Source organism: Pipistrellus hanaki (assembly GCF_964339955.1).
Source record: "Pipistrellus hanaki genome assembly, chromosome: X".
NCBI classification, from domain to species: domain Eukaryota; kingdom Metazoa; phylum Chordata; class Mammalia; order Chiroptera; family Vespertilionidae; genus Pipistrellus; species Pipistrellus hanaki.
Window position 1 is genome coordinate 3,733,408 of NC_140524.1, and position 27,735 is coordinate 3,761,142.

The window sequence follows — 27,735 nt, forward strand, 5'->3', positions numbered from 1 at the left end:
CTAGATTAGAAGTCAGTAGCCCACAGCCCACAGGCCTGGTCTGCTGCCTGTTTTTGTACTCACCTCAACCCACCTCCATGAACTAAGAAATAATTGTTATGTTTTAAGTCACAAAAAATAATAATAATATTTTGTGACTCAAAAATTACGTGAAATTCATGTGTCTATAAATAACTTTTTAAAAATATATATTTTATTGATTTTTTACAGAGAGGAAGAGAGATGAATAGAGAGTTAGAAACATTGATGAGAGAGAATCATCGATCAGCTGCCTCCTGTACACCCCCTACTGGGGATGTGCCCACAACCAAGGTACATGCCCTTGACCAGAATCGAACCCGGGACCTTTCAGTTCGTAGGCTGACGCTCTATCCACAGAGCCAAACCAGTTTCAGCCATAAATAACTTTTTATTGGAACACCACCTCAGTTGTTTATATGTTGTCTAGGGTAGCTTTTAGTTGAGTTGTTGTGCTAGAGACAACTGTCCTTGACAATGGCCTTCTGTGGTAAACCCATTATGTGAGTTCATACAATTGAAAAGAAAAAAAGAAAAGAAATCCAGAATCTTGCCCTAACCAGTCAGACCTCACTGACACCAAAATCCCCTTTGGCATTCTTTTGTACATTAAATTCTGAGAAGCATTAGTGAAGCAGGAAAATAAGAACAAAGGCCTCAAGCTCTACCCCCCTCACAATCCCCTTTCCTGTTCTGGCTGGAACATCACGAACACGACTTTTACTGATGCAGCCAAAGGACCTCTTTCCACGAAATAAAGCAAAATTCCAGTCTCTCATTATTCAGTTGGCACCATTGACATCATAGATGTAACTGAGAAAAAAATGAATATTCCAGCCACTTACGTATAGAAATCGCTTTAAAAACAGAATGTGAACATTTTGATTATCCATTTTCATCTACTGATACAGCCTTCCTTGGTAAGGGACTTTGTCTTGTCCATCACTCACTCCTCAGAACTGTGCCTGGTACAAATAAGGTGCTTGATCAATATTTGTAAATGGATGAAAATAGACCATAGCCATTTGTACACACACCCATTAAAATACTGTAGAATATATAGACATAGGAGTCAGGCAAAAAATATCTTCTGCATATATATATATATATATATATATATATATATATATATATATATATATCTTGCCGGTCAAGTCAGTCAATTTCTAGTTAAGGTCTATTCAAATCCCACTGATTATAATAGTAGGGGTTTGGGGAAGAGAAAAGTGGTAATGGAAGGTTGAAATAGAAATACATAATTTGATTCCTGTTCTATTCTTAGAAGATTTAAGGTAGGGTGCATTATAATAGCATCTAAACTGCAGGCTGAAGATAAACCTCTAAAACCAAATTAAAACATGTCTGATTCCGACTGTTTTTCATAACAAAAATGGAAGCCAGGTCGCACGATCCTCTCTGAAGCTGCCAGTATGTATTAAAGCAGAGAAAATTATTGCAATGATTGATTTTAATTTAGCACAATTCTGACTTTAATAAATGAAAATTTCTCTTAAAGGGAATCTAAAATATCTTGGAGAGGTTGTCAAGGGAGGAGAGAGCTAAGCTTTGTAGGAAAAAAAGACAGAATGATGCTCTTATGAAGAATTGTGAAGAGTTTTTAAATTGACTAATTCATTACAAGAGCCTTTGTGAGCTTATTACAAGTTCTTCATTATTGCAGGTCTTGCAAAGAGCTTAAAAAGCTTTTTAGTGCAAAATGAATAGTACATCTTACTTTGATGTTTTCTAAATATCTGGCTTTTTAAAAATAGGATAAGTAGCTATTAAAAGAAAGAAAAAAAGACACCCATACATACCTCCAGGTTTCCCAAGGATTTAAATGTCACTTTGTGTGATTCAGATCATTTAGCAATTTGTTGCTATTTCATTTTGTTCCATAAAATTTTATCTCATACACAAAATATTTGTATTAGTGTGTGCGAACATGCTTTATTGACTTCTAACATACTCCAAGTTTATTTTTTTCAATCTTTGTTGTTGAAAGTATGACATTTGTCCTCTTTTTCCCCCATTGATCTCTCCTAGCCTGGCCCTGGCCCCCATCCTAGGCCTTCCCCACCCTATTGTCTGTGTCCAGGGGTTACACATGCATGCACACAAGTTCACTGGTTGATCTCTTCCCACCCACCCACCTCCCCTGCCTTCCCTCTGAGGTTCAACAGTCTGTTCCACGCTTTTCATACTCCAGGTTTAAAATGCAGTTCAATCCTTCTGTGATATTAGCACTCATCACAATTCCCTCCTTCTCTGACAGGACCATGGCTCAGTGTAAAAGAATGTGAAAACAGAATCTTTTTCCTCATTGCCCTGTTGTTATTGGGTAAACTCTTCAGGTATCTGGTGCACTTCAGGCTATTTGAAGCAAGTATTATATTAGTGTAAACCTTGCCATATATATATATATATATATATATATATATATATATATATATATATATATATATATATATAATTGATTTTTTACAGAGAGGAAGGGAGAGCAATAGAGTTAGAAACATCGATCAGCTGCCAAGGTACATGCCCTTGACCGGAATCAAACCTGGAACCCTTCAGTCTGCAGGCCGACGCTTTATCCACTGAGCCAAACCAGTTAGGGCTTGTATCTTCTTTAAAAAGTTTCAATTCATATGCCCCAACATGAAATACATCCTCCATCTTGTCACTGTTAAGAAAAATCAGACAATAGTTGGAGATAGGTTAATATCATATGGAGTAGAAGACTCATCTAAGGATTACCTAGGGCAGTGGTGAGCAAACTGCAGCTCGCAAGCCACATGTGGCTCTTTGGCCCCTTGAGTTTTTAGCAAAGGCCAGCTTAGGAGTACCCTAATTAAGTTAATAACAATGTACCTACCTACATAGTTTAAGTTTAAAAAAAAAATTGGCTCTCAAAATTTCAATCGTTGTACTATTGATAATTGGCTCTGTTGGCTAATGAGTTTGCCGACTACTGACCTAGGGGAAATATTCCTTGCTTGTTCACTTTTATCATTGATTAAGGGTCAAAGATGACATTAAGCTACATGAAAACTTATAGAATTTTGTCCAATAGAGATGCAAATAATTTCTGCTCAGTAGAAAAGATAAACCCAAAGGCTGTAGGTTGTTGGTCCTATAGCAAAGTTTTGTATTTGACCCAGCCATTTTGTTCTAACATTCCTTTATTAAATACTATATATACCAAACTCCTCACATGCTCTTCAAACCAGTCTTAATATCCTACTGGTTGCCACATTAATTAATGAGCTGAATGAAATCCTTGGCATATGTTCCTTTGATATATGTATGAGTCGGGATTTTACCATTTGTGGAAAGTATACCCTAGTGTAGCTTCATACTTTAAATCCCCGCCTACAGGCAAGTAGGTTCTGGACCACCCCTATGGAAAATAATGCAAATCAGAGAGAAATTCAACGGGAAAAAACAAAATGAAAAATTACTGAGATAATGGGAAAATTATCTTCAATCTTCAATGAGCAAACAAATAAATCAGTCACCATAGAAACCAATGTGGTAGTGACTTATATTCAGCCCTTATTCTGTTCCATTTGTTAGGAAAAGGGGAGGACTGGGTTCAAGCAGTAGAGAAGGGTGAGGGTTTGCCTTTTTTTATATACTAGAGTGATTTGATTCTCAGATTTGGTTACAGAACTTTTCTCATTGAAATCCCTGAGATCCTTTAGCTGATATACTGCAAGGACTTCATTTCCTTTTTGCTCATTAAAAAAAAAGTTGTCATCCTTCAATTTCCTGAGTTACAACTCTTATCTCATTGCCTATCCCCGTTTTCAAAGGTCGCCTGAGTCATATTTCAGTCTGCCTACCAGTGCCAGTCAAATGGTGATAAGACATGTTCCCTCCCCTCAAGGAAGTCGTGGTCTCCGAGAAAGGACAACAAAGGAGCAGAAGGGGACACAGGTCATGCAAGAACAGACAGACAGTCTAGACTCTAGAGGGATCTGCTAAGATTTGTCTACAACTGAGTACTTAAGTCTAAAGTGAGAAACAAGGGTAAGGGGTTTCACCTTAAGGAAAGTTACACTCTAAGAAATAAAGACAATGGATTGGCCCTGGCTGGTTTAGCTCAGTGGATAGAGCATCAACCTGTGGATTGAAGGGTCCTGGGTTCGATTCCGGTCAAGGGCACATGCCTGGGTTGTGCGCCCAATCCCCAGTAGGGGGTGTGCAGGAGGCAGCCAATCAATAATTCTCTCTCTTATCATTGATGTTTCTCTCTCTCTCTCTCTCTCTCTCTCTCTCTCTCTCTCTCTCTATATATATATATATATATATATATATATATATATATATATTTCCCTTCCTCTCCGAAATTAAAAAAAAAAAAAGACAGTGGGTTGAAGTCCGCTAGACTTTCAGTTCTTTTTCTAAGAAGTCAGTCAAGCAACTATGGATTAGGTACTCCAATTTTAGAGACTAGGTAAGAGCTCCTAAGCTATTTATTTATTTAGCAAACATTTTCTGAGAGGCCCAAATGTGAGTTAATTCTTTCAATTAGTGAAGAGCATTAACGCACTCTTTTTTTATTGTCTAAAGTTTGACATATGTCTCCTTTTCCCCCAATTGACACCCCCCCCCCCACAGCCATTCCCAGCCCAGGTAAGCCCCCACTGCCTCAGCGTCTGTGTCCATTGGTTATGTTAATGAAGTGTGTCCTATGTGCTAAACTTTGGCCTTCTCTTCACCCTGTGGGCAAGGGTGGGGAGTGGGGGAGGGGTGGTGAGAGAACCAAGCCCCAGAGGTCCTACACGTGGCACATCAGCTTTGAAGAGGAGACAAGAGTCAGGTCTGTGACATGAAGGGAACTGAGAGCCTGGGATTCATTCTGGAGCAAGAAGCATCCCCTTGCTACACAGATAATGTGAGCCCACATGTCATGGGCATGTATAGCAATGAGCTTGCCTCTCTGTCATCCCACCCCTCAGGCTGCCCATGGGTCACTTCCCCCACTATTGCCTTGAGGTTCATTTGAACGGAGCTTTACTCGTTTGTTCTGATGTAAAAGTATACAAGCTAGGAAATGAGAAAAACAGAAAATAAAAATCACCCATAATGCCTCCTCACAGAGGTACACTCAGTATCCTGGCATGAGTCCTCTTTCTGTGTGGATTTTTTACATACCTGTTAGCTTCCCAGGGCAGCCAAAACAAATTATCAAAACCTAGATGACTTCGACAACAGAAATGTATTACATTATAGTTCTTGAGGCTAAAAGTCCAAGATTATGGTGCCAAGAGAGTTGGTTCCTTCGGAGGGCTGAGGGAAGGATCTAGCTAAATCTCTCTCCTTGACTTATAGATGGCTTTCTCCTCCCTGCTTCTTCACATCCTCTTCCCTCTATGGAGGACTGTGTCTGTGCCCAAGTTTGTCCTTTTTATACAGACACTGGTCATATTGGATTAGGGTTTGCCCTAATGACTTCATTTTTTAATTAATTAACTCTTTAATACCCTATATCCAAATAAAATCATATTTTGAAGTACTGGAGGGTTGGAACTCCAGCATATCTTTTTTGGAGGGACATAATTCAACCCCTATCCATAACTGACATATTACCCAATCTGTGTGGCTCAGTGTTTGAGCGATGACCTATGAACCAGGAGGTCACGGTTCAATTCCCAGTCAGGGCACATGCCCAGGTTGTAGGCTCAATCCCTGCAGGAGGCAGCCGATCAGTGTTCCCTCTCATCATTGATGTTTATAACTCTCTCTCCCTCTCACTTCCTCTCTGAGAGGAATATATATTTAAAAATAACAATAATTGACCTACTGACCTAGCTGCTCATTCTCTATTTGCACCCCATTTCCCATCTTGCTCTGTGCCTAGTGAGGCTGACCTCAGCAGATGGCACCAATGGCCCTTTTTTACTGCCTGTTGAGCTACTAGGAGATGCTGGCAGAACAACAGAAGGCAGAAAGAGAGATGTGTGATTTCTCTGTTCTATTTCCCCCATCTTTGTCAGTTCAGACCTAGGGATAGGAAATCACGGTTCCATCTCTTTTGGTCTTCTGAACCTTATCCATACAGCTCTGTAAGCATTCTCTTTTGTTAAATGATTCTCAGTTCAGTCCTTTGGTATGGCGTACATTTCCTGCCAGGACATGACTCATACTTAAACATACAACATATGCATATAGTTGGCACAATATTTGTTAAGAAAAAATATCCAAAAAATTGGAATTGGGGGAGGGGAGAAATGTGCTTTCAAAGTCATACTGGGAGCATTGTGAAACATAATTATTATTTAATCTCTAGGAGAATGTATCTGTATTTGATTTGACTATTTACTACTTGATTAGAGCCCAGGCACTTGAAGTTATATGTTAACTTGTAGATTATTTGTCTGGTAGAAAAGATAACTCCAAAGGTTTGGTTTTATTGCCTGTGAGTTATTGAATTGCTTTGTATCTTACATAGTGTTATTCTAACATTCAGCGTATTAATGCTTATAGATACCCAGTTTGTTAAATGCTCTTTGAACCAGCCTTATGATCTCAATGATTCCCTCACTAATACATCGGATAAATCTTTGAAACATGTTTATTCTATATTTATATGAGTTTGATTTGTAATGTTTTGAAAATAATGCTTTAACATACTTCACACAGTTTTGCAGTCTATGTTTTACACCTGATATAATATCATCTAATTCCACTCAGCCATTCCCCACACATTGAGAATTTAGGTTGCTCTAGCCTTTAGCTATTATAGATAAGCTTTGCTGATGTTACTAGTATTCTCTTTTAACCCTACTTAGTTCACAGGTAGGCAAATGTTTGTGGGAAGAGGAATGGTAAAAATTTGCTCTGGGCCTTCCCCTCCCATATTCAGGATAGTCATGCCATCTCTTCCTTCCCTGTCCTACCCTTCATCCAATCTCACCCTCATTGGAACCATCAAAGTGCCCTTGGGGACTTACAGCCAGTTTGGGCATAGTTAGTTCAGGTCATGACTAACAATAGCACCTGACCTGTAGTGGCCCTTACTATAAACAGACTCTATGCTAAGTACCTGATATGCTTTTTTTGGTCCTTGTGACTATCTGTCAGCCAGGCCCTGTAATTGTCTCCTGCTATCCCGGTGAGGAGGCTAAGTTAGGATTTAAACCCAGGTCTGACCATAAAGTCTGTGCTCTTAAGCACTAAGGTAGGAATTGACATATATTTTCAATTATCCAAGTGAATAAATAAATGACTAGTCAAAGCGCTCTTGAATGGGCCAGAGTAACAGTCTCACCAGCTGTGCACAATGCTGATTGGGGCTACCTTCTTGGGCCTCTTTCTGGCCTTCCTACAGTTGTAATCATATTCTGTTGACCTGCCTTCTAGTTTAGGGGTTGGTAAATGTTTCTGGGGGACCAGACAATATATATTTTAGGTTTTGCAAATCAAATATACTCTCTGTTACTTATTTATTTCTTAACACTTCAAAAACCTGAAGACCACTCAGCCGGTGTGGCTCAGTGGTTGAGCATCATCCTATGGACCAGGAGGTCACGGTTCGATTCCCGGTCAAGGGCACATACCCGGGTGTCAGGCTCCATCCCCAGTGTAAGGTGTGCAGGAGTCAGCTGATCAATGATTCTCTCTCATCATGGATGTTCCCATCTCTCTCTCCTTCTCCCTTCCTCTCTGACATCAATAAAAATATATTTAATTTTTAAAAATTCACAAATGTGAAAATCATTAGCTCACAGCCATAAAAAAAGACCAAGAGCCATATGTGGCCCACAGGTTTTTGTTTATGGACACCTGTTCCAGGTTGATGATTCTCCTTGCAGATATGTCTAGTCTTCTGTCAAATCCAAGCACTGCATTCTTAATTTTGGTTGTTGTGCTTTTTTAGTTCTAGAAGTTTTATTTTCCATAGTTGCCATTCTTTTCCATAGTTGCCAGTTCTTTGCCGAATTCTTGATTTTGTCTTTTATCTCTTTGGGATAGAAAGGATAATTATTTTCAAGTCTACATCTCATAATTCTAATATCTGTCTACAGCCAGTGTGAGTCTGTTTTGTTTTGTGGATTTTTTTTTTCCTATAATTTCTGCTGGTTTTTGTTTATGGCATTTTTCTTCTTCTATGTCTCATTATTTCTCATCAAATGCTGGACACTGTTTTTGAAAAATTGCTTACAGAAACAATTTGATGCATGGACAGTCTCTTCATCTAGAGATTTATGGCATCTGGGCATGCTGGCAGCTTGAAATGCCCAGAAGCACTGGCCAAGTTCAGTGATTGAGATGATTCCATAATCGATTGATTTTGGGAAAGTTTACTTCTGGTAGGATGGAGCCCTTTGGGGTAAAGACCCAAAATTTCCTCTATTTCCTTGACAGGCTCCTCAGCTTGGCAAGACTATGAAAAGTCCTACTTTTCTACTGGAATTAGTAAAATTACCCAGTGAAAAGACAGCTTCCTGAGCTTCCTTCTCTTACGTCTTGGGAAGGTAAATCCAGTGCACTCTCTGGTACCTTTACACAGACCTTATTTTTAATATATAGATTTATTTTTTTATTGATTTCAAGAGGCCGGGAGAGGGAGAGAGATATACACATCAATTTCTTCTTAAGGTAGTTTTGATACTTTGTGTGCTCTTACAAAGGGGCAGTTATCTTTTTAGAAATTTGTCCATTTCATCTAGGTTATCTATTTTGTTAGCATATGATTATTTATAGTATTTCCTTATTATCCTCTTTATTTCTATAAAGTTGGTACTGATCCCCCCTCCTTTCTTCATTCCTTTTTAGTAATTTTTAAAATATATTTTTACTGATTTCAGAAAGAAAGGGAGAGGGCGAGAGAGTTAGAAATATCAATGATGAGAGAGAATCATGGATCGGTTGCCTCCTGCACACCCCACACAAGGGATCGAGCCCACAACCCAGGCATGTGCTCCTGACTGGGAATCAAACCTTGACCTCCTGGTTCATAGATATATGCTCAACCACTGAGCAACACCAGCCAGGCTAATTTTTTTCTTTTTTGGTTACTCTAGCTAAAGTTTTGTAAATTTTGTTAATTTTTTCAAAGGGTCAATTTTTGGTTTTGTTTATTTTTCTGTTTTTCTATTTCACTCCTTTCGATTGTGCCAATTTTACGTCTTGTATTTGGGGCTGTTATTAGGTTCACATACAGGGGTGGACAAAAGTAGGTTTACAGTTGTATGCATAAAAAAAGACATGCAGGTTATAATCCTATATAATAAAGAGCTAATATGCTAATTAGACCGAACAGCAGAACGACTTTCCAGATGAAGCCGGGGCTACGAGGGCCAGCTAAGGCAGCGAGGGGCTGCAAGGGCCGAGCACTTTGCATGAATTTCGTGCATCAGGCCTCTAGTTAATAATAATACATATATAAACTCTGTTTCACACACTTACAACTGCAACCCTACACTTGTCCACCCCTGTATATAATTGTTATATTTTTTGGCGAATTGATCTTTAATTGTTTTAAAATGTCTTGTTGCTAGTACAACTTTTTGTCTTAAAGTCTATTTTGTCTAATAGTACAGCCACTCCAGCTCTCTTTTGGTTACTGTTTGTATAGTAAATATTTTTCTATCCTTTTGCTTTCAATGTATTCATGTCCTTGAGACTAATGTGTGTCTCTTGTAGATGCTATAGAGTTGGGTCATGTTTTCTTTTTTGAGGGGCAGGGAGATCATGTTTTCTTCTTCATTCTGCCAATCTCTGCATTTTGATTGGAGTGTTTCCAGGGAATTGCCAGAAAAAGTCGAATAATGGGAATTCTCTTGGGATAGGGCTCTTGGAAAGCTCCATACCTCTTCAGTCCCCAGTGGCTACTAGGTAGATGGTTTTCACAATTACTTTTGTTGTGAGACTGTAGGATTTCAAGGCTTCTACTGAGCTGGGAAGAGGAAGGTGTTATGAGGAAAGTTAAGGAAATCACAAAGCTCCCCTATTCTTTTTTTAATATATATTTATTGATTTCAGAGAGGAAGGAAAAGGGAGAGAGAAACATCGTTATGGAGAAGTGAATTTTCAGAGGTCCTTACTCTGCCATTCCTGTGGATGTCACTTCTCTAAATCTTCTTTTATATGTAACATTCCATAAAGAAAATCTGTCACGTTTGTTTTTTAATATATTTGTTAATTATTTCAGAGAGGAAGGGAGAGGGAGAGATAGCAACATCAGTGATGAGAGAAAATCATAATCTGCTGCTTCTTGCATGCCCCACAGTGGGGAATGAGACTGCAACCTGGGCATGTGTCTCTACCAGGAATCAAACCCTGATCTCCTGGTTCATAGGTCAATGGTCAACCACTAAGCCATGCTGGCTGGGTTGTCAAGTTTATTTTTTAGGAAATTAAAAGATATATCCTATCTAATAAAAGGATAATATGCAAATTAACCATCATTCTGTCACAAATATGGCAGCTCCTATAGCCACAAGATGGCGGTGCCCAGTCCCCTCAGCTCTGCTGAGTCCCCCAGTCCTAGAGAGGTGGCCGCTGAGAGCGGGAAGCATGAGCAGCCTGGCAGAATGCTTGCTTCGTCACCATGGTGATGAGGCAAGCATCCCACCCCCGCTGTGGAGGCCTCTGGGCAGCTCATGTGTGCAGTGGCTGGTGAGGGATGTTTGCAGAGAGCTTCTGGGCAGCGGGTATGGAGTGACCAGGCCCCACAGAGATCAGAGAACCACAAGGAGTAGGCCTAAGCCATCAGGGCTTCCGGATTGGAGAGGACTCCCCTGAGGGCTCCCAGATTGGAGAGGGTGCAGGTCGGGCTGAGGGACCCAACCCCCATGCACGAATTTTGTGCACCAGGCCTCTAGTGTTTATATATTTTTCTGTACTGGAAAAATAAAACTTTTAACAGGCAGGCACATTTAGGAGATATAATAAGGAACAGAGAATAGATGTTATATAATTCAGAAAGATAAGAATTAAGTTGCAGCAGTAGAGCAACGCAACACAGATTTTAATTGCAGACTTTATAGAATTCAACAAGTGAATACACCCAAACTCCAAATTCTCTGAACATTTTCCTCCTAGCACCTAGGATCTTCCTAGGATACTATGTTAGTCTTCCATTGCTGCCATGACAAATTGCCACAAACCCTGTGGCTTAAAAAAACATTTATTTGCTCACTGTTCTAAATATCAAAAGTCTAGGAAAGCTAGGTATTTTCTCTGCTCTGGGTCTCATAAAACTGGCATTAAGGTTTTGGCTAAGCTGCATTTCTCTCTGGAGGCTCTGGAAAACATTCTCTTTCAAGCCATTGAAAGTATTGATGAAATTCAGTTCGTGTGATTAGATTTGGCTCACTGGGATAATCTCCCTATTTTAGGGTTAACAGGGCCACTTAATATAATATAATTAAAGGAGTGATCTCATCATATTCATAGGATCAAGGAGGGATTAGGGCACAGAATCTTGAGAGAGCCATTATTACAATTCTGCCTACCTAAATGAAAGCCAGAAATTGTTTGGTCTAACTGCAAATATGAAGGCAAGATATATGCCTACACAGAAAAAAAAATTTCCTCCAAGTTTTTAATTTGGAAATTTGCAAACATAAAAAAATGGAAAGAATAATACAATATTCAGCGTGTCCCCCCAAAATGTCTACACACATTTGAGCTGATAGTTTAATTGATGTTTCTTTCTTTTCATATTTAACCCATTGGAATGAATAATTATTCAAAGTGCATGTACATTTTTTGGGACACCTTGTATATATCTACCAACTAGGTTCAAGAGTTTTAAAGCTGTTGCCATATTTGCTCTCTTTATCTACCTATCATCTGTCTATATCCATACATACAAGTATCACATCACACTTGAATATTTGAACACACATCTCAAAATAAGGACATTTTGTTATATCACCACAAAGCCATTACCATACCTAAGAAAATTAATGATAAATTCCTTATATATCTACTATGTAGTTCATATTTGAAATTTTTCAATTGTTTAAACATGTTTTATAACTGCTTTCTTTAAAAAATGATCTGAACTTTATGAAATGTATGTCTTGATATCTCGTTTATGTACTTTAACCTAGAACTGTCTTCATATCTTTTTTATTTGCATTTCAAAGACTTTGAAGAGACAAAATTGCTTTGTAATCTTGTGGAATGCGTTACAGCATTCTGGATTTGATGGACTGTTTCCTGGTAGTGTCATTTAATTTGTTTTCCTGGCCCTCATAAGCCATGTAAAAAGTTGATTTCATAGATTATGCTATTTATTTTATATTGTATCATACTAGGAGTACATAATGTCAGACTGCCCCACCCTTAGTGTAGTTTTATTCCTGAGTTAAAGTGACAGCCATCAGATTTCTCCTCTGTAAAGGTATTATCTTCCCTTTTATATATATATATATATATATATATATATATATATATATATATATATATATATATAAAAGCCTAAGTGACTGAATGACCAAAAGACTAGTCAACCGGTTGATATGACACACACTGACCAACAGGGGGCAGATGTTCAACAGGTGGTCAGTGTGCTTCCATAGCCAACCTCCCAGGGCCAGCCAACCTCCCACAGCCCCAATCACTGGCTAGGCCAAAGGTCCCTACCCATGCACAAATTCATGCACTAGGCCTCTAGTAACAAATAAGCTTTCTGAGAGGGGACAATTTGTTCACCAACAGACTGACATATAATGGTTGTGCCTTCTATTGAAAATCCCTTCCTTAATCAGTTGTCACTAGGTTTGCACAATGGGCATTTTCTAATTCTGTCATTCTTCTGTGTTTATCAGTTGTAATTCCTGTGTAAAGAAGAGGCTTCTGTCATCAATTTAAATGAAAATACTTAACCTTTTCTAATTACAAATTTTTGGAGAAAAAGTTGCTGTAAGTCTTCAGTGGTGGCAAATGAGTTTTTTTCTCTTTTCTTTTTTATTATTAATGTAAGCTTCTGAATTTTATTCATTTTATTTATTTTTTTTACAATAAATTAAATTTGTTATTATTGTTATCATCATCTTAATCATCTGATGCTCAAATTGCTGGTCAAATTGGCCAATGAGAACCCCTTCAATATGAGGCCAATGTCTTTTTGAAATGACTCCATTAATCTTGGAAGTGTATTTGTTTTGCTTTCTGACATAAGACAACCCAAGCTCATCTTGAACTTTTTCTTCCCTAGATCTGGAATTAGCTCTCTCTCTAAGAAGCCTTGATTTCTTTCTGTGGGGAATAGAATTCAGAAACCAACATGTAGGTGCTAAATGTTCTCATTGCTGTTGGAGTCAGCAGCATGGATTCTAGATGAGTCACCAAACATAGCAGACTGCGGTTAACCCAAATCAATCCCCCTGTTTGTTTTTGTAAATAAAGTTTTATTGGAACACAGCCACGCTCATTAGTTGACATATTCTGTGGCTGCTTTCATACAACAACAATGAAGTTGAAAAACTGCAACTGAGGGAGTCTGACCTATTACGCCTAAACTGCTTACTATTCAATCATTTACAGAAAAAGTTTGCAAACCATGGTAAAAACATCTAGGAATTATATTTTGTAATAATACTATTTCATCTTTGTTTTTAATTAAAATTAGATTGCAAGTATTTTTAATTTCTTTGGTTTCTATATTTTTGTGTCTCTCTTTTAATAACTAAAAGTCTTGCGGGTTTTTTTAAGTCGTTTTTTCTTTATTAAGGTATTAGATATGTGTCCTTATTTCCTCATTGCCCCCCTCCCCACCTCCCCACTCATGCCCTCACTCCCCTGGTATCTGGGTCCATTGGTTAGGCTTATATGCATGCATACAAGTCCTTTGGTTGATCTCTCCCCTTTACCCCACCCTCCCCTGCCTTCCCTCTGAGGTTTGACGTTCTGATTGATGCTTCTCTGTCTCTGGATCTGTTTTTGTTCATCAGTTTATATTGTTCATTATATTCCATAAATGAGTGAGATCATGTGATATTTATCTTTCTCTGACTGGCTTATTTCACTTAGCATAATGCTCTCCAGTTCCATCCATGCTGTTGCAAATGGTAAGAATTCCTTCCTTTTTACAGCAGCGTAGTATTCCATTGTGTAGATGTTCCAGAGTTTTTTAATCCAATAATCTGCTGATGGGCACTTAGGCTGTTTCCAAATCTTAACTATGGTGAATCATGGCACTATGAACATAGGGGTGCATATATCCTTTCTGATTGGTGTTTCTGATTTCTTAGGATATATTCCTAGAAGTGGGATCATTGGGTCAAATGGGATTTCCATTTTTAGTTTTTTGAGGAAACTCCATATTGCTTTCCACAGAGGCTGCACCAGTCTGCATTCCCACCAGCAGTGCACAAGGGTTCCTTTTTCTCTGCATCCTCACCAGCACTTGTTGTTTGTTGATTTGTTGATGATAGCCTTTCTGACAGGTGTAAGATGGTACCGCATTGTTGTTTTGATTTGCATCTCTTGGATGATTAATGACTTTGAGTATGTTTTCATATGTCTCTTGGTCTTCCTTATGTCCTCTTTTGAAAATTATCTATTAGGTTTATTGCCCATTTTTCAAAAGTCTTGATTTTTAATAAATGGATATAGTTATGCATTCTGCTTTATCTATAATATACAAAAATAATTTCAAAATTGCAATGTCAATTACTTCCAAAATAAAATTACTGAAGAAAATTTAAGATTTCTTTTTAGTTTTTTAAGTGTCTTTATAATATATCCCATTAGAGCACTGTGCTCAAATCACTTAAAATAATTGTTTTCTCTGTGGGTAATGTCATTAATTTGAAATACTGTTGGGTTCATTTGTTTCACTTTATTCTTAATCTTAGAATTTGCTTTATATCCCTTTTTATGTAGATGTTATTTGAAAATATGCAAAACACAATCCTAATGGAGGATGTTAACAGACCTATTGAAAACAACTAATAAATTAAGACTAAAAAATACCTTTAAAAAGATAGAATAATTAGACAATACAATTAGCAAGCTTGGAAAAAAAGCTACTCAGTTCATATTTTGGAGTTAATATAATCTTTTTTAAAATTAAACGTATTGAGGTGGCAGGGGTGCACATGAACATACAGGTTTCAGGTGTGGGTTTCTATGTTACAGGATCTGTATGTTGCACCGTGTTCTCACCACCCAAAGTCAAATCTTTTCCCGTCGCCATATATTAGAACCTCTTTTCCCTCACCCCTTCCCTCTGGCAAACACCACGCTGCTGTTCGTGTTCATGAGTAATGATTAAATTTTATTCCTGACCGTTTTTAGAAAAGTAAAACAAAATTTTCCTGCCATATTTTAGAAAAACTATAAAATAATCTAAAGAAGTATGCTTTAGCACTTAAAGGGATAAAGTTCAGTTGCCTGGAAAAATCACATATGTGGAAACATTTTTTTCATATATTGGTTCAATAAGGGCTTGCATAATGAATATTCATCTGAAATGACTATGGGCGTCTTGATTAGTGCACTGTGTCAAAGCTTATGTTTTTATCTTTAATGAGACTGTAGGGTACCAATTTGTTCTTTGCGGCCAGCTTCCCTCCTTCCTTTTGGATGCAATTCCACTTCCTACGGGGAGATGCTCCTTGAACCCGAGGGTCAAATGGGAATTGCCATCTTCCAGACCTCACTGGCGAAAGGCAGCGGCTGACTAAATTGGCTGAATCCCCGGCCACAGTGATGGGACTCAGGGATGAGCTTGTGACCTAAGACAGACCTCCGGCCTCTGGGATAATTCTAATTAGAACAAAAATCCACTTTCCGAGGAGGCAGTGAAACTGAGTGAGTGCAAGGCCTGAAGCTGCCAGGGCCCTGGTTTCAGCCTCTGAGCTCAGAAGGAAGCATAGGACGGGCACAGAGAGAGCACACTGGTTTTGAGGACTTACTTTTCTTTTCTTTCTTTCTTTCTTTCTTTCTTTCTTTCTTTCTTTCTTTCTTTCTTCTCTCTCTCTCTCTCTCTCTCTCTCTCTCTCTCTCTCTCTCTCTCTCTCTCTCTCTCTCTCAGAGCTCAGCAGGGACACCATGCTACTGCTCCACTCCATGTTAGCTGAGGGGACTCAAAGGCCAGATGTGCTTGCCATCTGCAAGGACTGCTCGGAGGCTGGGGGCTGGGACCACCCAAGGCTCGCCCATTCACACAGCTGGAGGTGGATGCTGAGGAGACTCAAACAGCTGCATGCTGGGATGGCTGTTGCTTCTCTGCCATTTCTTGATCTCTATGTGGTCTCTCCATATAGCTTCTCTAGCATGTGGCCTCTGGGTAACATACACAGAGTGGCCAGATTATGATTATCTCTGAACACATAATAATCTGGCCACTCAGCGTATATCCTATAGAATAAAAGGCTAATAGGAAAATTGTCCCCTCGACGAAGGAGTTCAACCAGCAGGCAGGCCGGCCAACCGCCCATGTCCCCTCCCCCTGGCCAGACCCCACCCATGCATGAATTCATGCACCAGGCATCTAATACACACAGACACACACACTGACTGAGTGGCCAGATTATTATGAGTTAAGAAATCATAATAATTTGGCCACTTGGTGTAGACTTCTTACATGATCACTCCAAGATCCCAAGGCAGCTGTCCCAAGAGCAAGAGCCGGGCAGAAGCTGTGTCACCTTTCCTGACTAACATCAGCAGTCACTCAGTGTTACTCCCTCTGCGTTGTATTCATCAGATATGACTCACCATAGGCTGGCTCACATCCAAGGGAAGGGAATAGACTCCGCCTTAGTGGCTAGAGTGTTCAAGAATTTGTGGGAACATTTTAAAAAAATATTTTTTATTGATTTTTTACTGAGAGGAAGAGAGAGGAAGAAACATCGATGAGAGAGAAACATTGATTCAGCTGCCTCTTGCACACCTCCTACTGGGGATGTGTCCACAATGAGGAGAGGCGAGGAAAATATTGATCTATTTACTTCCCGCAGGGGCCAGAGTATGTACCCTGACTGGGAATCGAACTCGCCACTTTTTAGCATAAGGGACAATGCTCCAACCAACTGAGCCACACCAGCTTTTCCCACCCCGCGTAAGCCCCCACCGGCCCAGTGTCTGTGTCCATTGTATATCAAACTTCTCAACAAGGCAACTCCAGACCAGATTTTATTTCCTTGTTATCCTTTAACAGCTCCACCTGCCATTTCCCCCAAATGCATCAAGTGCCATGAGTATGCTGACCACATGTTTCTTTTTTGGATAAATCTGAAACAGAAAGAGACGATCGCTTCTCGGCCTTTTGGCTAAGATCAAGTGAAACAGAAAGAGACGAAGGAGACAAGGTGGCTGGATAGTCAGTGACTACACTTTCCCAGAGACCCAGCAGTGAGGAAGCCCTCCTGGGAGAAGGTGACCTCATAGCACATTTGGACCCATCAGAACAAGAGCCCCAGAGTGAAGGCCTAGACAGAAGCTATAGTTGTGATAACTTCATAAAACCGTGCCTGAGCGAGGAAGTGAGAGACTCAGGCCTACAAGTGCTTCCGAGTCACAAGTGGTCCCCTCATAGTCATTTATATTCATGACATAGGGATTTTTAAAAATAAGAGCAGTCACGCCGGTACCGGTTTGGCTCAATGGATAGAGCGTCGGCTTGGGGACTGAAGGGCCCCGGGTTCGATTCCGGTCAAGGGCATGTACCTTGGTTGCGGGCATATCCCCAGTAGGGGGTGTGCAAGAGGCAGCTGATCAATGACTCTCTCTCATTGATGTTTCTAACTCTCTATCTCTCTCCCTTCCTCTATGTACAAAAATCAATAAAATATATTTACTGTTGCTTACCATTTAAAAAAAAAAAATAAGAGCGGTCATAATAACTGCTTTAGAGTTGTAAGTTACTGTGAGCTTTGCAAAGTGTTCCCATGATACATTTTCTCATTCTCTGCTCTGTCATGGCAGTCATTGGTAGAGGAGGTTACTTCTCTACCAATGGCAACGGAGGCCACTGTCAAGTTCATCTTTAAGGAGGCTATTGGATCAGTCTTCAAAAGGATAGTTTCCATTGATCAGGGTGAGTTACCCGTAATTCATGATTTCTCTCCTCAAGCTAGAAGTAACTGCTTTTTTTTGTCTTCACTCTCATGGTGCCATGATCACACCTTTATTTCACATTTGTTCTCTTCTGGGTGCCATTTTGGTTAGCTCTTTACACACCCGTACCCTATTCCCTATGCCCATTACACAATTGTGAACTTCTGAGCATTAAGAACCATTCTGCTTCATTTTTCTTTTCTAAAGCAGGTACATGGTTTCGTTCACATATATGTTTGTTAAGGAGTGAATGCATAAGTCAGTAAATGAACGGTCATGAAAGTAAATGATATAGAAACTTCCACATAAAATGTCAAGACTGAACATCACACTTATAAACATGAAAGATGTCTCTTCCAACTAGAAAATACTAAGAAAAAAAATCAAATGAAAGCACGTAATCTTGTTTATGCATGGTATGAAGAAACATTTCAATATCACCATATATCCATCTTCATAAGCATGTGCTTGATGTAACTTAGTGGGCTTACATCAATATTTGCATCATTATCATCAACAAAGAATAGACTTTTAATATTTTATAGCAATTTTATGACCATCTCCTTTGAAAATTGCATAGATATTATGAGAGACTCATTGTTTTAATAAGCTAGATTTATGGAAGACATTTCTAGCATCAAATGAAGAGGAGCCTCATCACACTTTCCTTGTAAATGACTTTTCATACTGCCAAGTCAATTATTGTGGTTCTGAGACACTGAACCCAGAAAATGATTTGAGTCAGGAACGCCTGATTTGTAAGATGTGAAGCGAATGGATGTCTCTACTTTGAGTTATTATCAGAACCAAAGACAGACAACCTATTAATTTTTGGAAGAAAGAAAACTCAAAGGCCAATGAAATGAGACTAATTTTTCACCTCCAGGGCAAGAAGCTGATTGTCCATATAAGAAAACAATTCATGGATCCTGCCACAGGGACGATGCTGCTCTCTCTGTGAGCAGACTATGGAATGGTTTTACTTTTTCCAAGTAATGGGGCATTGCGTGCAGCTGGTAGAGCCTGGATGGGGGAGCAGGAGGGTGGGCTTCCGTTCACCTGGATCGAAAGAGGGATGTCCATGGTAGTTCACTGCAGGTAGGGCCACACTTCCTAGCCTCTCTTCCTGGAAGCAGCTGCCTGATTTCTGATTGCCAATGCACAGAAATACTCTCAACCAACTGCCATGCAAACAGAAGCATCCTGCTTGCTATAAGGGACAAATGCTTTTGCTCTAAAGTAAGCAATGTTCCTCGCCCTAACTGGTTTGGCTCAGTGGATAGAGCATCGGCCTACGGACTGAAGGGTCCCAGGTTCAATTCCGGTGAAGGGCATGTACCTTGGTTGCAGGCACAACCCCAGTAGGGGGTGTGCAGGAGGCAGATGATTGATGTTTCCTCTCTCCCTCTCCCTTCCTCTCTGTAAAAAAATCAATAAAATATATATATTTTTTAAAAAAAAAAAAAAAGTAAGCACTTCTGAGAGAAAGGGAGAGGCCAAGCAGATGTCATTCCTCTCTATCCTTGCAAAGCAAGCCCTGAACAAATAGAAAGGAGATGCTGGGATGGCCATCCTGGATATGAGTGTTTGGTCCATGAAAGAATACAGCTCTAACTCCAGACCTTCAAAATGCACTAGAATCCCAGAGCTACTTCTTTCCTTTGCTGATGGCCTGAGAGGCCTCAGAAAACTCACCAGCATCCCATGAATTCCCTTCTCCTTGACACCTCATGCTACATGCCCTCTCATGGCGCACAGGCTGGTGCTGGCCAAGCCAATCCCTCCTTGCTCCTCCTGGTCCTAGCTTCTTATTTTCCTAACAGTGCTTGTGCCTGCTTCTCCTGAGATGCGGGGAGAGGGCCAATCTCTCCCCAGTGTGTCTTTGTTCAGGAGCACAGACCCAGTATCCCTCTCCCCAGGCGATCCAGAAGTCTGGAGGCTGAGGTCCACCACCTCAGGCAGTCTCCATGTGTCCTTAGGAACCTAGATCAAGTCCTTCGGGCAGTTTCATCAGGAGACAGTGCAAGGGACACCGCTTGGTGGTGACAATCAATGAATGCCCTCTCTCCAGGAAGTTCCTTGCCTCTGGCTGTACCCTGGTTCTCTCCCCTCACGGTGAACTCCTGGTCATCTGTTGCTATCCAGGACATTAAGAGATGCTTGGTAAACTCCAAACTGTGGGTCTCTCAGCCTCGGGGATAGCAGGGTGGGGGTGGGAGATTCAGATCTCGGGGCCATTAGCACCAAGGTGCCTGCACCCCCTCAGAACAAGCCATCCCAAGATGACGGCGTAGTAAACACCTGTGCTGGCTGCCTCCCACAAACACATCAAAATTACAACTAAAATCCAGAACCACCAGCATTCAGAACTGCCTGGAATCCAGCTGAATGGAAGTCCACAGGCAGTGCCCTCCGCGTCCCGGCTCTTGTCTCCTGCATTCTCCAGGGCCGCCCCTTCTCCCAGCCTCCGGCCCCACTCCCAGATCTTAGCCGGGCACCACCTTCACAACCAGCCAACACACCGGGTCGTTTTTCTGCCTTACCTCCTTATTCCCCACCAACCCTGAGCTCCCAAATTCGTCAAATTACTCCCCCAGGTGGAGGCTGCCCAGCCTCCCTCCTCTGCAGCTCCACACCCACCTCACTCTGGGCTCCTGTTTCCACCGTGAGGATGTGGTTCTGGAAGGATCCGATCCTTCGGAGAGCTGGCGGAGAAGAAGCTGAGGGCGCTGAGTGTCTCTTAAAGCTGCCAACCCAGTGCGGTGGCTGCATTCTCTTCCAGGACGTGCTGAGGCCTCCCAGGAGGAGTGGGCAGAGCTCAGGCCACCCTGCCTGCTGCCCTGGCCTGGAGAGGACCCTGAGCCAGGCCCTGCTGGAGCTGCTGCTCTGGTTCTACCCACAGAGACCCTCAGCCCGTGACTTCCCACAGAATCACCTTCAGGGCGAGGAGGTGAAGCTCACCAACAAGATGGGCCACACCTGGTCACATCCCAGGCTGCCGGCCCAGGCTGGGCTGGGCGAGTGTCTCTTCAAAAGGCTCCCCCTCAGGCACGACCAGGACCTGTGGAGCCTGAGGCCTTTGAGGGGCCCTCTGCATCCCCTGGTGCCTGGCTTTAACCTAATCCTCTCCCGAAACTACTGGCCATTCTTTTAACCACCCTGAATTCCTCTCCCATGCATTGGGCCAAATGAAACAATAAAGTTTTTTGCAGGGGGGGGGGGGGGAAAGTCCTACAACTACAGAAGTAAAGAAAGCACACAGAGATTGGTAGAAGGGGCACAGGCTGGGATATCTCCACTGTGGAGGCCTCCCATGAGAAGCAAGGGGTCCTAGCCTCACAAGAAATGTTGAAGAGTATTCTTTAAGAAGAGAAAAAGGAAGAAGAAGAAGAAGAAGAAGAAGAAGAAGAAGAAGAAGAAGAAGAAGAAATAAAAAATATGAACAATAAAATGACAATAAATATACGCTGAGTGGCCAGATTATTATGACCACCCCATCAGTACTTCGTTGGGCCACCTTTTGCCTTCAGTACTGTGGCGATTCTTCTTGACATTGACTCCACGAGATGTTGAAAGGTGATGCGAGAACTCTGACCCCATATTTGATGAATAGCACTGTCTGGTCTGTGAGATTGGATGGTTGTGGAACCAGCTGCCTGATGGCTCTTTTAACTTCATCTTACAAATGCTCAATTGTATTGAGATCTGGTGATTGCAGGGGCCACCTAAGGAAGGTAAAGTCTCCCTCATGTTCTTGAAACCACTCCTGCACAATATGAGCACCATGGCATGGCCCATTGTCTTGTTGGAAGAAGCCAACTCCGTAGGGATATGCCATCAACATGATAGGAGGAACTTGATCAGCAACGATACTTAGGTATGTTGTGCTATTCAGACGTTGTTCCACATGAATTAAAGGGCCCAAATCATGCCAGGAAAACATGCCCCAAACCATCACACTGCCCCCACCAGCTTGAAGGGTTGTACTCATGCATGTGGGGTGCGTGCTTTCACGCTGTTTCCATGAAATTCTCACTCTTCCATCTGCATGATGCAACTGAAAACGTGATTCATCGGACCACATGACTTTTTTCCAATGCTCAACTGTCCAATACTATGTTCCTGTGCAAACTGAAGACGTTTTATCTTGGTAACTGCAGACAGCAAAGGTGTTCAAACCGGTCTTTGGCTACCATGTCCCATACGATGCAGTGTATGGCTAGTTTGCCTACAAATGTCAGGTGGTCATAATCATCTGGCCACTCAGTGTATATCTATCAACAATTAAATCTAAAAATCAAAATAAACGAACAAGGAATCTAATGAACAAAATTAACTGATAAATAAAATAGAACCAGATGCATGGAAACACGAGACAGACTGAAGAATAGCAGAGGGAAGAGGGGAAGAGGGCGGAAGAAATTAGTCAAAGATCTTAATACACATAAATGCATTTCCTATGGAAACAGACTATAGGGTGGTGAAAGCCTGGTGTAGCGTGGGAACCAGGTGGAAGAAGATAATGGAGGAAAGAAAGGGGGACATCTGTAATACTCTCAACAATAAAGATTTTTTTTAAAAAGTCAAGATTCTGCCCATCCGGTGTGGCTCAGTGGTTGAGTGTCAACCTATGAAATAGGATATCAACAGTTCAATTCCCGGTCAGGGCACATGCCTGCGTTGCAGGCTCGGTCCTCACTGTGGGGTGTGCAGGAGGCAGCGATCCATGATTCTCTCTCATCATTTATATTTCTATTTCTCCCTCTTCCCTCCTCTCTGAAATCAATAAAAGTGTTTCTATTGTTAAGAGAGTCAAGATTCTAAATTTTGGATATGTTTCTTTTTGAGTTTTAATAATACCAATGTTTTTAATTAAAATTCAAAGATGCTGATTTCTGATATATTGAAGTAAAGATACACACACATTTGTGTTGTTTTGTTTGTTTTGTTTTTGTTTTTTCAAAATAAAGACACTTGCAAGACCTCCACATATGATATTCACCATATCCCTGCAGTGGCTACCTATGCAAGATTCTAAAATGTCTTAACAACTTGTTGAGAAAATAACATGAGCCTCATAGGAAATTCGGAAATTTGCTTTGCTCTCTTTCAAGTGCATGCTTCAGTCAAAATAGATTGCTTTTTCTGAGCATTCTAAAATTTGGTTGCTATCAAAGTCGCACTTAGCTCTTCAGCCTTGAAACCCTCCCTCAAAGTAGCCAGATGGTGGAAAAGAAAAACAGTTCTTCCAGATGCCCAGTTGTTTCTTTTTCTATGTTCATTGTATTGCCTCCCTTCCAGGAGAATTTGATAAAAATTGATTGTCCCAACTTAACAGGTGTCAGGGACAATGGAGGTTTGATTCCCTCAATGGGTGGGATGCGTTCGATAGAAATATTCACCTCCAAGAGTCCATAGTTTTCAAGTCTGTGTTCAAGTTGTTTTGAAAATAATTCTTTTTAACCAATAACAAAAGTAAACTCTGAACTACAGCAGTCCTGTACTCCCTGAATTATTCAAGGTCAAGTTCAGCTGTGAACTTTCCAGCGAAGCTGCATTTAATATCTCAAGTCCAAGATGGTCATCACAAAGCAGAAAGCAGGAAGATTGATGAAGCAATGTGGCAGACACTTAGAACCAGAGAAAATAGTAATAAGCTTCTTGATTAAGAGAGAGGATATAAAAACCAGGGAAGCAAACTGTGTAATGAAATCCGAACACTTTATTTTGGTCAGTGGAGTAGACACACAACTAAATTTAAGGGAACATTAAATTCACCATCTGAGCCTACAGAGAACTACTGCCCAACTGTCAGCAAATGTTGCCATCTTATTTTTCTTGCATCACTGTGACATGGGGCTCTGCCAAGCTAAGTCTCAGCAGAGAGGCCCCTTGGCTCAAGCCTGTGAGGGGAGCATTGGCCTGGTTCCTGTTGTTGCCTTCACGCTTGCCTCTCTGACTGGCCTGATGGAAAGGGACAATGACATGAGTTAGAAAACTTGTTCCAGCCCTCTGCCAGAACCAGCACAGCAATCTCAAGCATGTCTGATAAGCTTTCTGGGCCTTGGTTCCTTCTTTAGTAACGTAAGAAACTTGGTCTAGATGATTCTATAATTATTCCTCTCTCTCCCATGTAGACATCACTCTAAATTTAGAACTCGGGGTCAACAAAGCAAATGAGATTCAGAGCTATTCAGAACAGCTCTCTGTTTGGTAAGAGAGAAGGACATATCTCCTGGGCACCCAGCCCAAAGCATATGTGTTCACCTGCCAATGTGTTCAAGCCCATTCTGGGAATGAGCCTGATGGAGTCCTAATGGGCAGCCATGTGTCACCAACCTGTCGGGTGATCATTTTATTGTGTTTGAAGGGGGGAGTCCAAAGCTGATGAAGCCCTCTTTAATCTAAATATCCTAATGATCTTAAAAATTAAGAGCCCCCATGTGCTTTCAGTAGTCATAGCTACTAGCAAGGCCCCTTGGAAGTAAATAAGAGACTCAAGATCTGCCCTGACTGGTTTTGGCTCAGTGGATAGAGCATTGACCTGAGGACTGAAGGGTCCCAGGTTCGATTCCAGTCAAGGGCATGTACCTTGGTTGTGGGCACATCCCCAGTTGGGGGGGGGGGGGCGGTGTAGGAGGCGGCTGATCGATGTTTCTCTCTCATTGATGTTTCTAACTCTCTATCCCTTTCCCTTCCTCTCTGTAAAAAATCAACAAAATATATTTTAAAATAAAACACAGAAACTCAAGATCTATGGTATTCCTTCCTGGGCCCACATCATCCTTATCATAAGCAGCAGGAAACATGGACTGAGCCATTTAACATGGAAGCTTTTTAATGTTTTTAATATGTTTTTATTGGTTTCAGAGAGGAAAGGGCAAGGAGAGAGGGATGGAAACATCAATGATGAGAGAGAATCATTGATCGGCTGCCTCCTGCACGCCCCCTACTGGGGATCAAGCCCACAACCAAGTTACATGCCCTTGACTGGAATCAAACTTGGGACCCTTCAGTCCATAGGCTGACGCTCTAGCCACTGAGCCAAACCAGCTAGGTCCAGTGGTTGGCAAACTCATTAGTCAACAGAGCCAAATATCAACAGTACAATGATTGAAATTTCTTTTGAGAGCCAAATTTTTTAAACTTAAACTTCTTCTAACACCACTTCTTCAAAATAGACTTGCCCAGGCTGTGGTATTTTGTGGAAGAGCCACACTCAATGGGCCAAAGAGCCGCAGATTGCCAACCACTGAGCTAGGGCAATCATGGCAGCTCTTATTCACAAGTGCTTACTCTGGGACAAGCACCTGTTGAGCACCTTACAGTGTTTAATTCTCACAGCAGCCCATTCAAATCAGTGCAGTTATTGTCCTCATAATACAGATGTGGAAACAGTGCTGCTGGATCTAAGTCACGTGCCCCTGTCAGATGACTGACAAATGGCAAAGCTGGGATTCCAATCCAGGAGCCTGATCCCAGAGTCCACATTTCAGAAGACAGCAAAAACAAACAAAAACTTTTATTTTGGCAAAATTTCAGTCTTCAAGTTGCAAGGATAGCCCTAGCTGGTTTGGTTCAGTGGCTAGAGCGTTGGCCTGTGGACCAAAGGGTCCTGGGTTCCATTCCCGTCAAGAGCATGTACCTTGGTTACAGGATCCTTTCCAGCCAGGGACTTGGTCGGGAGCTCATGGAGGAGGCAACCAACCGTTGTGTTTCTCTCACATCAATATTTCTCTCTGTCTTTCCCTCTCTCTTCTAGAAAGATATCCTTGAGTGAGGATTAACAAAAAAACACACAAAAAAAGGTGCAAGAATGATACAGAGAATTACCCCTAAATACTTCAGCATGTACTAAAAAAACAACAACAAAAAAAATAAACAACAGAACATTGTACTATAACTTAACATTAAAACAATACTATTATCAGGTCTTTAGATCTTATTTAGATTCTTCCAATTATGTCTGTTATAGAAAAACATCTTGTGGTCCAGCATCAAATGCTTGATCACACATTACATTCAATTGTCAAATTACTTTAGTCTCTTTGACCTGGAACATTTCTTTAGTCTTTCTTATCTTATTAGTCTTTTTTATCTTATTATTCATTTCAAGAAGAAGGGAGAGGGAAAAATAGATAGAAACATCAATGAAGAGAGAGAATCATTAATGGGCTGTCGCCCGTATGACCCCCAATGGGGAGCAAGCCTGAAACCTGGTCATGTACCCTGACCCAGAACTGAACCATGACCTTCTGGTTCATAGGTCAATGCTCAATCACTGAGCCACACTGGTCCAGCTCATAGCCCACACTTTTAACTACTATCTATCTATCTATCTATCTATCTATCTATCTATCTATCTATAAAAGGCTGGTAGGTAGGATGCATACTGACCACCAGGGGGCAGACGCTCAACACAGGAACTTCCAAGCTATGGTACTTGGCAGTGGTAGTTCTCGGGTGACACATCCCAGAACCAGAGAGGAGGGAGCCCAATTCCATGGTGCATCACTTGAGAACCACCCTCTCACAATCTGGGACCCCTCGAGGGATGTCGGAGAGCTAGTTTTGGCCCAATCCCTTTGGCCAAGGTATCCACCTGCTGGAGGGACCCCACTCACTCCCCAAATACCCTTCAAGCCCTGGCACCACCCCAAGTGCAGTGTCTGGGGAGGGACCGAGGGAGGTTGGCTCCAGGGAATGTCTGGCCCATCTCACCCAGTCGGCCCCACTGGCCACCTTCTAATTACTTTCTTTTCAATGTGCACGAATCTGTGCACTGAGGCACTAGTATAATATAACTACCTTTCCACAACTGGTACTGTGCTAGCCATTGAGGATATAAAGAGCCTTAAAGGAATGCTCCTATCAAAGAGCTTCCAATATTAGTAGGAAGACAAGTATATGGTGTACTTGTCCAATCAGAGTCTGAGGAATTCAGAAATAGAAGTAACTTTTGAAACCTAAGGGTTCACCAAGAAGTTGAAAAACTAGCTGCTCCAGCAAGGGAATCACAAGGGAAGATGCATTTGGCCTCTGGGCACTTCAAGGTTGTGCAGAGCCCTAACCAGGAGGTAGGAAAGATCAGAAACAGTCTGGGCACTGATTTAGGAGAAGCATAGCAGGGTGTCATTTTCTCATGCAAGAGGGGTTTTCAAGGTCTCCTGGGAACCAGGGCTTTGGCCAGATGCAGAGTTTGGTAGCTGACCCTGAGCAGTGTCAAAGAATCTGGCTGAATCAAGTGTCCTTGATTCCAGGCTCTCATTTAACCAAGTCTTAGCAGGTGCCTTGGCATGCATGTTCTCATGAAGTGTTCATGGTATTTCAGTGCCAAGTTCAAGGGCATTATCCAGAATAGAGGTTCTCTGTGAAGGAATAACATGAGCTAATGTAGGAGAGGTGGATGGAGATTGATTGAGAGACATGTGATGCTCCACCCAAGAATTATTTGTGTGGTCTTAGCATGAGGATTCTATCCCGCATACACACAACAAAGCAATGTAGGAAGAGGTTAAAATTCTCTCTCTCATTTCACTGGCTACTCTTAAACTCAAACTAGAATGTTCGCAGAACACATTTTCACCTGCTTCCAGAGTGGAAATGGGACTGGCCCTTCCCTGAAGTACCCTTGGCCTCCAATCTGGCTTAGAATTAAAGTGCTCTAATTAAATGTAGACCTCATTA